Raw genomic sequence first — 15,066 nt, forward strand, 5'->3', positions numbered from 1 at the left:
TGGCTCATTTTAATCTACTCGATTGCTTTGAAACACTTTCCACAGCATTAACAAACTTCACTCCTTTTTAATAATCTTGATGTTCAATCAAGCTATCCTTTCTTTGACAGTTCTGCTGCCTGGTAGCTGCTCCTGGTAATTTAGCTCCTATTTCACAGCCCTGCAGATTATTTTTAACTGTAGCTAAAAACATTATCTCAAGTAAACACCAACTCGGGTATGGAAATAACTTTCAGTGAAGCACCGGATGCATTGCCAAGATGCTCAAGAAGCCTAGACTTTGTTTCACGAATCTGAAAAAGACATACATTTAACTCTAATGACTACAGGACTAATGAAACATTTTGATTTCTTTTGTGCCTAGTTCGTTTTTCAATATGTAACAGCAAATTAATGCAACTTCCAAAAAAGCTGTATTTGCTTTTTTTTCAATTTTAAATAGGATAATATAGTTCTAAGCCCGTAGCAAATTACTAGAGCAGGTTATTTATTTTAACTGGAGGAAAATGTGGGCTGTGTTATATGAGATGATGCACCACATCATCCGCACCCTCCTTTTCAAAACTCTAGGTACATCCAAGAGATAGCTGTACCACTTATCCACAAGCTGGTACCTCCAGAAGCACAATCCCCTTACAGCCACAATGGAGCAGTGAGAGAAAGTGTCCCCTGCTGTGACAGACATGGAAATTTTCCATTAGATTCTGTCTCTCAATTAACTATGACACAGTTAAAGCTTTTAAAACATGATACAGCGCGTCGCAGCTACTCATGGCAAATATTATATCCTCAAGCACATAGACTGCAGAATAGGAGGTTGAAAGCCAGAGGACTCCTGAGCATGCCAAGATTGCTTGCAAATGCCATTAAGAACCATTTTTAGCAGACCTAATTGGGAAATAAAAATAAACGGCCATATCCATTAGTTACCAACGTATCACCTATATCCTTTTGATTAGTTAGAACTACCCCAATTCCTACTTCTGGTTAATAATGCATTTGAGCATCTACTACTTATTCAAAACTGAGGCATAAATACCCAAGTGTGTTGCTATATCTTTGATGAATCTGACTCCACGTGCCAACTCCCTTCCTATTTTAAATGTTGCTGTAATAAATACACTTGCTGATATTTACATATATATGTACGTGCCCATATACTCAAACATCAATCTGTAAAACCCTGAACTAAGTTAGTTTTCCCACTAGCAGGTCTGACTCAAATAAAAAAAAAAAACTTTTGCAATCACAAGAAGAATTATTATTGCAGCATCGGTATTGCAGCACTGCATACAGACTCAGCTGAAACCAGGGCCAAACTGCCAGAAACTTTGCAAACAAAGAGGGAGGAACAACCCATGCCTAAATAAGAGATCAGAGCTCCAGTGGAGAGAATGGGCATAAGAAGAGATGCATAGAGTGGGGGTTGCCTCATGTCATACACGCAGAAACAAAGCCCAGTGTCTCTCCTTTCTACATGCAGTCCCAAGTCCTACATGGTAGGCCTAACTAACTCCAAAATAACTTGGAAATTCCTGAGTGTTGCAGAAGCCAGCACAAACACATGAGCTTGCCACAGTATATAAGGACCATCACAGCCCTGATTTATGGAGGGACCAAGCAAGACACAGAAAAAGGTTACACCCATGTCCCAGTGACTCCTATGCATGGCACCAAGGGGACTGCAGGAAATGGTCTGGGCCAGAAAGTGAGATCTTTGATCTTCTGCAGCGCCAAGCTCTCCATGGCACTGCAGCAGCAACTTCAGGTTATCAGCAATGAGCTGCTGCTTCTAATGAAAGTTTTCACTCTCCGTTGCATCCTAGGAAAATACCTAGACGAAATGCGGAGAGGCAGGAAGTATGGGGTCTAGTCAGCAGGTTAGCCTTATATCAATTATGGAGAGCAGGTCTATCATTTCTCTGACTTACATGGCTACTCCCTTAAGTCAACTGGATCCTTTTTACTGAGCAACTCATCACATCCACGATAGCTGAAAATCAGACGTTTTGTGAGCCTCCAATCTCAGCATCTTCACTTGCCGTACGTACCCTTCTATCCCAAAAGATCCTGTCAAGGGTCTGCACATCAGATAGACTTCAGAGACACTGGTGTTGCCTAGAGCTAATTAAGGCAGATACCATAAAATTGTAAAAAATTAGGGCTGGATGGGACCTTCTGGAGGTCATCCAGTCCCAATCCCTGCCAGGGAGAGGATGATCCCCATCCAAACTATCCCAATCAAATTGTTGTCCAACTCATTACTAAAAACTATGCGGTCGACCCTGCCATGCAACTACAAGGCATACCACCCGAACCTGCCACAGGAGAGCAGGGTACAACAGCTGGCAGTGTCCTACTGCTGCCAGGGTTTTTAACATGCTTGAGAGATCCAAGAAAGAGGACCCTACTCCCCACCCCCAATGTAGAGAAAGTCGGGTGCAAATCAGAGAAAATCAAATATAACATTCCCATCATCTCCATTTATTGCAAAGCTTTGCTCAGAGAGCTAATGTAAAAGGATTTTTCATTGACAGGAAGGCATAATTTGGGGTAGCTGATCAATTAGGCTGGACCTTCATTCAGATAGTGAGCAGAGATATCTGAATATCCTACCAATGAGAAAGAGCCATGACCCTGATTTAACAATAAGCATTCTTAGGCTTTCAATTCTGCAAGCAGGCTCTACCCACAGGACAAGCACTTAAGATCTAGCGGATCACCGCTGTCACTGTATGCTACTCTTTATCATCAACACAATGGTCCCCAAGCTCTACCTTTGACTATTCAGATCCCCTAGGCAAAGGGTCAAACTCATGTCCAAGTTAGAAACTGCTGCCACTTCAGCCTCATTTAGGGAAGGAATCTAACCTCCTACAGAGAGGCAATAGAGAGATAGCTACAGAAAAAAAATACCTTAGATGCATCTCCATTAATTAGCTACCACCTCCCTCAAATCCACCATCCCTGTCCAAGCTCAAAGAGAAATCCCATTGCAAGAGCTTGTCATTTAATATCCTAAGCTGGATTCAGGCCAGGACATGGAAAAGAAACACCTTTACTGGTACTAGATGATCTCCTGCTATCACTGGATGAGGAGCAAACATCCTAACAGCCCTCTAGGAGAGCATCTTTCCATCTTACACAGTCAGTCAAGCCTAGGACATGGAGAAAGGTGGCAGAAGCCCAAGGTGAGATGCTCAGATGCTCTGAAAACCTGGCCCCTCTACAAGGAAGTAAGCACGGTGATATACAAATTGTTTTTTGAAGTTGGGTGCCACTCAAGTCACAAAAGTTATGGAGGAACCTTGAGCCCAAAAGGGTTGAGCCCTGTGCCACACTGACATACAGGTTAAATTGCCCAGATATGATGGAAATATTCATGGGACACAGCTCCACCTATCCTTCATCATCAAGTGCCCCAGGAGTTGCAGGAGAACACATCATGGACAACGAGTATCTGGTTGAAGCCAAAGCCACGCAGAACGTCACTTTTGCTGCTAGGCAAAGGAAAGCACCTTGAGGAATTCATAAGCTGGCGGCAGTCTCCTTTGGTTGAAGTTACACACCCACAACTGATCGTTTCAACTCAAAGTGTCTTCCCGGATTCTTTGAGGACGCCGAGTTCTCATGTTGCGGCATCTGCAAGCAATGATTTCTGCCATCTCAAGTTGGCTAGGAAATGCCACCACATCTTCAAGATGATGCCCCAGCCTTACTTACACACACCTTCATTAGCTTTCTTCTAAACCAGTGGTCTCCGAAGTGGGGTGCGCAAGACGATCCACTGGAGTGCGGGAAGAAAATATTAGAACTTCTATTTATATTTACATAAATATACATATATTGGGGGTGCATACTCAAAAGTTTTTTACTGATAGGGGTGCACGATCAAAAAAGTTTGGAGACCACTATGATACAGCTTAGCTAGGCAGGAAGGCTACTATGCTTAAGAAACAATGACTGCAACAGTGCATCTCCTCAGCTCTTCCACTGCCACAGACCTCACTGCTTCGCCTCCCAGAGAACAGCACATCAAGTCAAGGCTTCAGTCCTCACCACGATGCTCAGAGGTGAAGTACTCAGAGGTGAAGAGCATGCAAAGCTTTACGGTGAAATTCATAGACAACAGTTCCACTTCCTGGTCTCATCTCATACCACAAGGATGAAGCTCGTCTTTGCAAGAGATAGCTTTCTTAGAGCGTGGTTTGAGATTTGGGAGCACATGCTAAGGACCACCTCAGGCCTCCCTAATGCCTGGTCCAAGGGCAAGGGGGCATGCCTTCTCCAACACACAGAAAAGTCATGCACACATTTAAAATAAACCCCTGCCAACTGCAACAAGATACTACATTGCACACATGCAACTTCAATCTGGGGAAAGCTGGAAGAAAGAACAAAGCACACGAGAGATGTTAGCTGCATCACATGATGCACATAACTGGCAGGTTTTGGGGCACTGTGGGGATGAGGGTGGGGAAAGAATGAACGTAGTGGATGTTAGAAGCCTTAAAAATAACCTGTGGGCCAGACAGCGAAGAAACTAAAAGTCTGCAAATCTACTTTAATGGAATACAGGAGGCCGGTGTTTCTCCCCAAGCAGAGCGAGTTGCACACCATCTGTGAACAGGCAAGAGCTGTCTAGCAAACTCAGAGAACAGAACCAGAATACACTTCATTAAAGGAATGCCTAATTTTGAGATGTATAGAGCACCAACAGTCCCTGCTGACAACAACGCGGCCTGTGAGTACTCATCTCCAAAAATCCAGCATAAGGAACTCATCAATGCAGGGCACGATGGAGACAAAACATCTTATTAAGATGCAGTGAAAACATGACAGAGCTCTGTAAGAAAGGCAAGCAGTCTCAGCACTTGGGACCGCTCTCCTTGAAGTCAGCAGAGCAGTGAGGGACTTAAACCAGCTGTGGATCTACACCTGCATCTGCACTTACACAAGCTGGGATCAAAGTGCCTGGTGGTGAGCTATCCTCCTGACACAGGGCATCTCAGCATCAGCTGTGGGTAAGTAAAAAAAAATAAAAATAACATAAAATAATAGTCCATGTCCAGAACCCATAGCTTATATACCCATTCAATGGAAGGGCATGTGGGGTCCGGGCTTCTTTTCCATCCAAGGCCACACCAGGCTACCAAATGAAACAAGACACTGGGTCTGAGTTGGTAAAGAAACTGCTGATGAATTTTCAGAGAAGAGGAGCAGCTGAGATCTATTTCAGGATCAGGCCAGATGGAGGTAATTGGTGGGGGAAGAAATAAACCTTGAGGGTTTGATAACACTGATGCAGTTCTGTAAGCAATTCTCCTCCTGAGTTGCATGCCTGACACCTAGGAAGCATGCAACTTCATTTTAACCCTGCTCTTACTGACTGAACATCTTGTCCAAACACATTATAAATAATATTTCTTTTTAAAAGCCAAGAGGGGGATACAGCTTCCCCGCCAGTTAGAAAGCGTCCAGTAAGACAGGCGTCTAGAGGACAGTACCTTGCAGGTCCTACTGGACTTTTCCCAACTTGTGACACAAACCCAGTGTGTCAGAAGTACAGCAGCTCCCCAGATGCCTAAACCATCTCCGGGGCATGAACAGGGGACACTGCCAAGATAAATCAGATGTCAAATATGGTGTCCTTTATACCTGTGCTGCTAACAACACTTTCAATTACTAAAAAGCTGGAGGAATTTTAAGCATCTATTTTCATTTCCACTGCTACCGGGAGACCTGCTCCTCATTACCATCTGAGCTGAGGGCCAGGCTTTCTGTGATGTACTTAAACCAGGGAGGTATGGCAGTGCAACTATCCTCTTTTTACAAGTGGGGACCCAGACACAAACAGCTATTCTATTTCCAGCCATGCCAGTGTGCCCTGGCATCCACATTACTGTCCAAAACCCAAGTCATGCACCCGTCTTCATGTGGCACGGGGTGTGCACCTCCGACCATCTCTTGGGCCAGCTTTTTCATCCGTACCCAGCAACACAAAGGTGGCTACATTACCTCCAAATCAAGAGGTTGCTTTTGCCTCTTTGTAGTGCTCCCTGGCGCAATACTGAGGCAGTGGAGAGAGTGACCCTACGGTCAGTACAAGGAAGTCTGTGGTGAGAAAGGGGACTAGACTCAAAACATCTAAATCCCAAATCACTGCCATAGACAAAGTACAACCAGACGACATGCTAGAAATACATGACAAAACACTCGTGAATCACATGACGCACGATCAGCTTCACACAAACAGATCTCTCAACCAGATCCTATGTTTGAGACGAGAGGAGCTCAGAAAACCCAGTTATGTAGAACTAAGATGTCAAAGTCCATTTGCATGGAGACCATGAAGACGACAGACCCTTTCTGAAGATATTTCCAGTCCATCTGGACCCATCGCCTCCCATTACTCAACCCTTCGACTGGGAATCCCACGCGCCTCTCCCTACTGCCAAGCCAGGCCCCAGACATGAAAACAGCTTATGACAGATCCTGCTGGCACTCAACAGCCATTGCTTCTTCAGTAGGGTCGGCTAACAGATGGGACCGGTGGGAGATGGCTAGACGGAAGATGCGGAAAACTGCAACCTTTCCATTCCAATCATTTACAACCCAAAGGCTGAGCAGATTTCCATCCTTAAGGCACGGAGTTTGTATCGGGGCTTCATTAATAGGAGTCAGTTTTGTGGGAGGGGAAAATCAGGAGCAAGTCCACTACACGTGTTGCATGGTTATGGACAAGCCATCTGCTACGCTTGCATTTGCATCACCTGTGGTCCATGTCCGTGCAGTCTTTCTTGGCTTTTTAAAATTCATTTATGACTCTGTTATGGCTATTTTGATGAAGCAGTATCATGGAAATACCGAGGAGCTCATGAAATTATAGTGCTCCATTTGTATGCATGCAAGCAAACAAGCAAGCGTTTTCTGCAAGAGCCTGGCCCATGGCTCACTCCACCACCCATGCCAAACAAAAACGAGAGCGCAAGACCTGCTGCATCTTGCTCCCAGAGAGACCTTGTCCAGGGAGTTCTCTGCAACACATTACACCACCTCCTTCCCAACACATTACAACACCGCTGTTTGGCTGGGATGACCAAACAGAAGCTACCTCCATTGCTAAGATGATGAAGCGGTCCCCTGTGCCTCTTCAGGACAGGAGGAGCAGAGCAGCTGGTGGGTCTGTGCTCTCGTCTCAAGCCCACTCCCCCAAACTGTATGCACAACGGAGATTTAATGCATGGAGGGGCTGCCATCAACAACATGACAATACCAACATATTTCTACATCTTAACCATCGCTCGTTTGCTGCTTCTCTCACTTTTTTGGCTGTTTACAGATTTTACATGCATCCAGACTTATGCAGCCTCCCCGCAGAATGCAAATATAAAGTAATATAAATTAGGAAGGGCCAAAAGCCAAGACCTTTTTTAACAATGTCAGCTGCATTTCATTTACAGGATGAAATAAAGAGGCTGATTTAATGTCCAGACTGGCCAATGGTACACGACAGATTACATCAATTTCTGGCTGGGGAGAAAAGGGTGGGGGGGCCTAAAATGAAGGCAGTAATAACAGGTTTTCAACAGAAGGATTCAACCCCGTTATACCATGAAGGGGGAATGAGTCTCCAACAAAAGCCTCTCTTATAATAACCTGGATAGACTGCTAGGATCTCCCAAAATACCTAACTGGGGCTGCACAGACCCCTGCTTCCCAAAAGAGGCGACAAATTAAAACTGCCTTGAAGCAGAAGCTCAGGTACTGCATCTTGTTCAGTAAGCCATAAGAAAGGCTTAACATTGAGACAACGACTAGGATTCACTGTTGCAAGTGCCATGTGAGAGCCTTACAGATCTCATATCCTGAGCAGCATCCCAAGAACATAGCTCTGCTCACGGCTGAGTCCAAACAGGGACAACGACACACAAGCTCACCAACATCCCATCTTAAACCAGGAATAAGGTAGTTATCTTTGCTACTTATCTTCTGGGGAAGAGCACACCACCCCTCCCACTGCATGCTGCAGAGCAGCGTTTCTCAACCCGTGGGTGGTGACCCAAAAGTAAGTCGCAAGAATATATGAAAGGGTCACAAACAAACTTTAAAAATGGATTCTCCTTTAAAGGAGAAAAACATGGGAAACGGTGGGTTATCCCTTGCAGAGGCTGCTTGGAGCCCCCCTATCCGCCACCCCAAGGAATCAGGGTCAGGAGTGAGGGGCACCAGCAGGGCCAGGGGTCTGTTTTCTACTTAAACTATTTACTGGGTCAGGGCTGGCCATCAATGTTTACAAGTGGGTCCTAGTACATAAAGGCTGAGAACCACTGCTATTGAGGGCACCCTTTCCCAGGACACAGAGAAACCATGAAGACTGAGTGCTTTATGAGTGTCCCAATTCCTCCCCTGCAGAATAAGTTTGACAGGACAAGGAGCAACGGTCTCAAGCTGCAGCAAGGGAAGCTGAGCTTGGATATTAGGAAAAACTCTCTCACGAGGTGGGTAGTAAAACACTGGAACAGGTTACCCAAAGAGGTGGTGGCATCTCCCCATCCTTGGAGGTTTTAAGACCTGGGTAGACCAAGCCTAGGCTGGGATGACGTAGCTGGGGCTGGTCCTGCTTTGAGCAGGGGGTTGGACTAGATGTGACCTCCTGGCGTCCCTTCCAGCCCTCATGAATAGCTGATTTTGAAGACACTAACTCCAGTTGGTCAGTTTAACATGCGTGCATCTGAATACTATACCAGAGAGTTTGTGCTGTGTGTTTTTTGATAAAAGGGACCTGAATTCTGCCCTTGCTGCTATCCTGACACCAACTTCCCAGGCCGTGCAGAACAACTACCGCTTAACTTCTTGTGTGCGATTAGGTAGCAGTGGTGGTGGCTGTGGTAGTGGTCGTCATAATACTGTCTAGGAGTCCAAGTCACAAGCTAGGAAACCGCGGATGTACTTGAGGTTCCCCTAGTTTATTTTTCCTGCAAAGCTCTTACATTATGGAAGTGACACAATCTCAAGACTGTTGTTACTGTTTTTGAATGGTGAAAACACGCTCGGTCCAAACTTTACTCTCAGTACCGAGGTTCACTTCGAAACGAGAATCTTATGTAACACCAGAAAATCTGCAAGCTTTAACAAATGAAGTGGTCACTTCTTTTCATCTCCAGCTGCAATATTTAAATGCTCAGTAACAAATTTGGGAATAGAATCTGAAAGAAAGGAATTTAAAAAAAAAAAAAAAATCAGACTAAGATGTGGTACAACTAACTTCATGTGGGGGCTTAGGTTTAAAAGAAAAACCGAACTGATGAAGAAGCAAGTGTGGGAATTTGGGGGCTAATTTTTATCATTTGAAATATACCACCAAGCAATCTCCCACATTTTATAATGAGAGGTCCAGCAGCCGCTCTCAACATGATTAGGTCCATCCCCAAATAAAACGCAGTCACTTTTTATTCATGTGCATTACTTTATTTGTTCGGCTTTTTTAAACATTCATATAATTGCAAAGCCCTGAACCCCTGGGCATTATAGAAAGCTTCAAAGCCCCCACAGACTTAGTAAAAGCTCTTGTACCTACACCCTCACTGCACCATGAGATGGTACCAAGTGTCTTGAAGGTCACTGCCCAGCAGAGAACAAAAGCATCAAAAGGTTTGTGTTTCTGTCTTTCAAGGATAGCAATTAGGAAGTCGGAAGCATATCTGCTTGGTACCAATGTCTTCAGGGAACAGAAGAAGAAGAGTTGGGAGTGTATGAAGAACTGGACGAGGAGCAACAGGGCCTGGACCATCTTTTCGACTCTGCCCCTGACCTGCAGGGCAGCCCCCAGGATGCCATCGGTGCTTCAGTTTCCTGTCGGTCCGTAAGGCATGGCTAACAACACTGGCCTCGGTCAAGTGTGTTGAGACCTGTGAATGAATAATGCCAAAAAAGCTACCCACGCTTATGATAAAGCACAGGCAAAAACCGTTATGGCAAAAAAAGGGCTGCACCTGATCTGAAAACAAAAAGAAAGCCCCACCAGCCCCACATAAGTCTTCATGATAGAAAAATAAACCTCAGCAGATTGTCACTGGAATTACGTGAATCACCACGTTGTTATAGCAACTTCGTCTCTGCATCAAATCTCAAAACCAAGCACAGATGAAATAATATAAAGGCATTAAATAAAAATTATCTATAACGAGATAAAAATGGATGGGTTCAAGCTCAGAGAAGCGCCCACACTTTTTCTCTCATTGCGCACCCCCCCACACACACTTTTGGAAAACAGTTCACTGCGTGCGTTTAAATAAAGATAAAAAACTTAAGAGCTCACAGTAAAGAAACAGAGTGACGTTATGTCACCACAATCCATGAAAATGCTAGAATCAAGATCCATTAAAACTTTAAAAATTCAAGTTCAGATAAACAAATAAAATCAAATCACTTCCTAAATAAAGATTCCTTGAATGCCCTTTTTTAATTAACCCTACTTTTTCTCAAATATGACAGAAATGAACACAATATCTTATGGGTTGCAAACCTCCCCTCCAATATGCACAGAACACAATGTGATCCAAAGAGTGCTCTTGTTTAAAAGGTACAAAACCACAATGACAGAAATCCAGAAGCAAGATTGTGGAAAAGACGAGCAGAAGCCAGAGAAGCAATGGAGGGGACTTATCATAACCTTAACTAGATTAAAAAAAACAAGCATTATTTTTCTGGGACTAAAAAAATATTCACAATTGACATTCAGATGCTCAAAGCAGCAGTTTGTAAAACCAGCTGAATAAACACGGCTCTCTCAAGGAGTTCAATATAACTAAGAGATCCCTACTGCTTCTACGGTCTCCATAATGACAGACTTTATCAAACCAGCTATACCTGTTTTCAGGAGCCTGCTCATTACTATTTCCCTTCACTTATGTGCTCCCTGTTATGCTCTGCCCTAAAAATGCATTCCAGAAATGATAGGCTCCATATAGACTTTGGATTTAAAACTGTGGACTCAATAGAGACATTGGATCCCAGCAACAACTCCAGAAATGATGACCATGCAGAGCATGCATAGACAAAGGTTGGCTCGTGCACGGTCCATATGATTTCTATAACTGTATGCCCCTCAAAGAAACGCCTTGCTGGAAAGCTGTGTTGTCTAATGTCCACTAGCATCAAAGCCTTGCTCTTGAGAAACCACCTCCTATGGACGGGCCACTGCATCCAGATGTCCGAGAGGCGCCTCCCTCGCACGGTTCTCTCCTCCCAGCTCTCCCTTGGCCAATGCTCAAAGGGCAGCCAAAGGAAACAGTACAAAGACACACTCGAGGTCGCCCTCAGGCATGAAGGCACCAATACCAAGGGCTGGGAGGAGCAAGCTGCTGACCGTTCAGAGTGGCACCACCAAGGCGCGTGCCACTTCGAGGCCCGACGACTTGATACTGTGGCAAAACAGCGGCAGCAGAGGAAGGAGTAGGAGACCAACCAAGGGCTACAAATCCCACTCCCCCCCACAACAACATGCCCCCATAGCCGAAAAACATGCACATCCAGAATCGAGCTCCTCAGTCACCTGAGGACCCATCACGCCAGACAGACGTCAGCCCCAGCTTCAAAGGACCGCTGATGACGACAACTGCCTAATGCAGGACCTGAGAGGTTTTGCTCACCTGCAACAACAGAGAACTTCCTCTGGTAAGTACAGGTGTCCGAGCCAGCTATTTCTGCAGGAAGCAATCTTCCATTTCATAGACTTCATAGACATTAGGGCTGGAAGGGACCTCGGGAGATCATCGAGTCATTTAAACAAGACAAAAGGATGGGAGGAAGGCAAGTAGTGCAGAAGACTCCGAGTAGGTGGCAGTTAGCTCTTATGAAGATGAGGGACTGTGAATTGGGGGCTCGGAGGTGCTCCAGCTGTTTGCTGCACCCTTTACTTCATAGCACCCAGTTGCACGGTGCTGGAGTGCTCCAACTGAGCTGAGAATCAGCACCCTGAGAAGTAAAATGCACAGCAGTGGCACAGCTCTGGATTTGACAGCCTGCTGCAAAGTGGGATGCAAACTACTCAAATACAAATGATCTGGGTTCAACTAGATATCCTGATTTCCAGTTCCTAAGATTGGGATGATAACTTTCTGAGTAAGTGGTATGTATTGGAGCAATTGTCCTGGCCCTGCAAACAGATGCACCTCGTGCCTTAGAAGCTCTTATCCATGTGATGGTGAGTGAATGCCACCATTCAGGACCCTGCCAGCAGAGTTGACAAAATCAGGTCCATTTAACACCAACTGCTGACTGACAGCAATAAACGTAGCAACAGAGCCAGACATTAGAGCTAGTTAGTGGGGAAGTGCTTCCAACAAACCAGACGAGAAAGGAGCAGAGAAGTAAAGAGTAGGGACATCCCATTTTCAGAACCATACAAGCTGAAGCAGAGATAAAGCAGTGGAGAGATGCCCACAACGGAGGAGCCAAGAGGAGAAAGGAAACTCACATTCATAAAAAAGATGATTGTTTTTCTAACTGCATTGAAAACGCCCCAGATAATTTTCTGCAGTGATAGAGAGGACAGTGATAGGAGCAACAGCACAAAATAGTTTCCCCTTCTGAACAAGCTTAACTCCTTGCACAACGGAGGGGGTATACGTGGGATTTTGATGCAGTCACTGTAGGACTGGACTGAAATTCTCCAGTTCATTTCACAGAGCCCTTCCACAGCAAATCTAATCACCATCAACTAACTAGGCATTGCCCATTACAAACAAATGATCTACCCTGCATAGCCTAGCTGCTGAGAAATGCAATCTAATACCATCTTCAGTCCTGCATGTGGCCATTGCACTTGATCAGATTGCTTGGGGAAGCAAACATTTAAAGCCAAAAAGGACCAATGGGTTCTAGTATGGAGTCTCAGGGTCAGGATGGTGGCTCAGGTCTTTTGAAGAGCACAATGTGCCAATTAATGCCACAGGCAAGCTAAAACACAGGCAAAAATTATTTAAAACACAGAGTTTTGGTCCCAGCATAGGTGGGAGATGAGTCACAGTGAGGGCAGTGAAATATTTCCCCTAATTGAGCTAATTAAAGATAAAGTAATGGCCTGACTACTATTGTTTTATAATCAAAGGCTGCAAAAGCACCTTCTTTCCCAAAATGGGAGGGATCTTCACAGGCCTTAATTCATTACAGATCCTTTCTAGGCTGGAGAGATGAGTCACATTTCTGTGCTGCTCTAAAAGAGGGAAGGCAAAAGGGAGAGGGAGGAGGATATTTGCAAAGCTGCTGTAGAAGCAAGAGTCCCAAATGATGGAGAAGTCCATTTAGAATTAGAAGTCCCAACAGATGGGCATTTAAAAATGCAGTAGGCTGGCCCCTAATTTCTGACCAAACAACAGAAGCCCCATAAGCCTCTTTTCCCTGCGTATGGAGATACCATCTTTTCTTGCCACATGGCTCTCATCTCATTTGCCATCAACTGTCCCAAATGCAACCCTGCTGATCTTCTGGCCTCTGGGTTGGGACAGAAGTTACACATACACCCATTTAAATGATCAAAAATGGGTTTAAACCTGGAACAGAACAGAAGCTGAGTGCACATAAACCAATTTCAAACTGGCTGAAACTGGTTTAAGATAAACCTGGTTGATTCGGGCCAAACCGGCTTATGAAACTTCTGTCCCAGACCCCTTCCTGGTTCAAGTTAAATCACACACCCCCAGCATCCCAGCATGCTTTGCAACCCTGGGCTGCATTCTACTGCCTGCTCCAGAGAGCAGGGCTGGCCCACCCCTCTGCTGTCTAGCTGGAGCAACGAGGACTGGCTGACCAGGGGTGGGAGGGAGCAAGATTACATCAGATATTATCGTCAAAAGCATGAGTGATTTTGTCTCTCTTCCCTGCACACTGCCAGCACAGTCCGAGCAGTCAGAGCACGCTGCACTGGCTCCACGTGGGAAGCATGCATCTGTGTGCGTCCAGCTCTCAGTCCCTAACACTTTCACTTCACAGAAGGTCACAGAGGCAAGCTGTTCAGGTGAGACACCATCAGCTCATCCGTAGCATAAGTAAACTAGCTGGAGTTGGAAACAGAGCCCATCTTGCAAGTCAACTCTGTATAGAGCTAAGTACAAAGTCACCTCTGATGATAAACTAGAAAGACACAATATTCTGTTGCAGCTGCACTTTCCTGCTCCTCCTCTGCCCGTAGGCAGCAGTTTAAAGTGCTGTTTGCCTTTTAAAACTTGGAAGAATCAGAGAGCTCAGGAACTAATAAAGGGACAGCACTGAGCCATCACAGTGGGATTTCTCTTCAAACCACTGTACATTTATTAATCTTTGACGTCCCAGCAAGGCAAGAAAGTTTCATTATTCCCAAGTGAAGAATGATAAAACTAAGGCAAAAAAAATTCTCAATTTGCCCAGGGTCACAAAGAAATAATAGTAAAGTTGCCTTGCCTTCTTACCAGGCTTACGCTAGTCTTTGTCCCTCTCCCTCCAGTTTAAGCATGAGACACTGATTTGCAATGCAGTGTGTGGCACTGCTGGTACCCATACTACATCTCTTACTTCCTGGCAAAAAGGATGGTTTGATGTCATTCTCCATCCTCCTCGGTGGCAAGAAGAGAACGAAGAGTAACAGCAACTCTAAATTCAGAAAGCATAATTTGGCTCAGAGTTCGGACTGCATTGATACTCAGTGGACCGGTTTGCAAGCCTTTTTTTACAGTGCCCCCCATATACCAAAATCTCTGTTTTCACCTCAAACAGTACAAAACATCGGCTAACATATTTGTGAAGAAGCTCTCAAGAAAGCCAGAGAGCCCAACTGCTACAGATGTGTGCAGAAAGGTTTGGCAATGCAAGGCAGCTACCACCCACTCTCGAAAGGCAAGGAGTCCAGAAGCCAGGTACCATCTGTCAAAATGCCTTTAAAAGCTAGTGCATGAAAGGGGCAGGGGTGATGGGGGGCTTTCCCAGATAAAAGGATATCTCTAGACTCATGTTCCTCTTTACCCCCACCCCCCGTCCAGCTCTGCAGGGCACTGAACTGTGAAAATCCCACGTACAAGGGAAAGGCAG

General features: G+C 45.1%; 1 long non-coding RNA gene across 3 annotated transcripts in view; it reads right to left on the reverse strand.

Annotated features, from left to right (window-relative positions):
• The window catches only part of LOC109322359, a 180,694-nt gene that overhangs the window by 98,468 nt on the left and 67,160 nt on the right, over window positions 1-15,066 (reverse strand). Inside the window, exon 1 of one of the 3 annotated variants that reach the window (XR_002104365.1) lies at window positions 5,508-5,598. The exons of the other annotated variants lie outside the window; for them this stretch is intronic. This is a non-coding gene — a long non-coding RNA (uncharacterized LOC109322359). Of the gene's footprint in view, window positions 1-5,507; window positions 5,599-15,066 lie in introns of those variants that run through there. 3 annotated transcript variants of the gene reach the window in all.

The sequence above is a fragment of the Crocodylus porosus genome, unplaced genomic scaffold (assembly GCF_001723895.1).
Source record: "Crocodylus porosus isolate Cpor-Errol unplaced genomic scaffold, CroPor_comp1, whole genome shotgun sequence".
Taxonomy (NCBI): Eukaryota; Metazoa; Chordata; order Crocodylia; family Crocodylidae; genus Crocodylus; species Crocodylus porosus.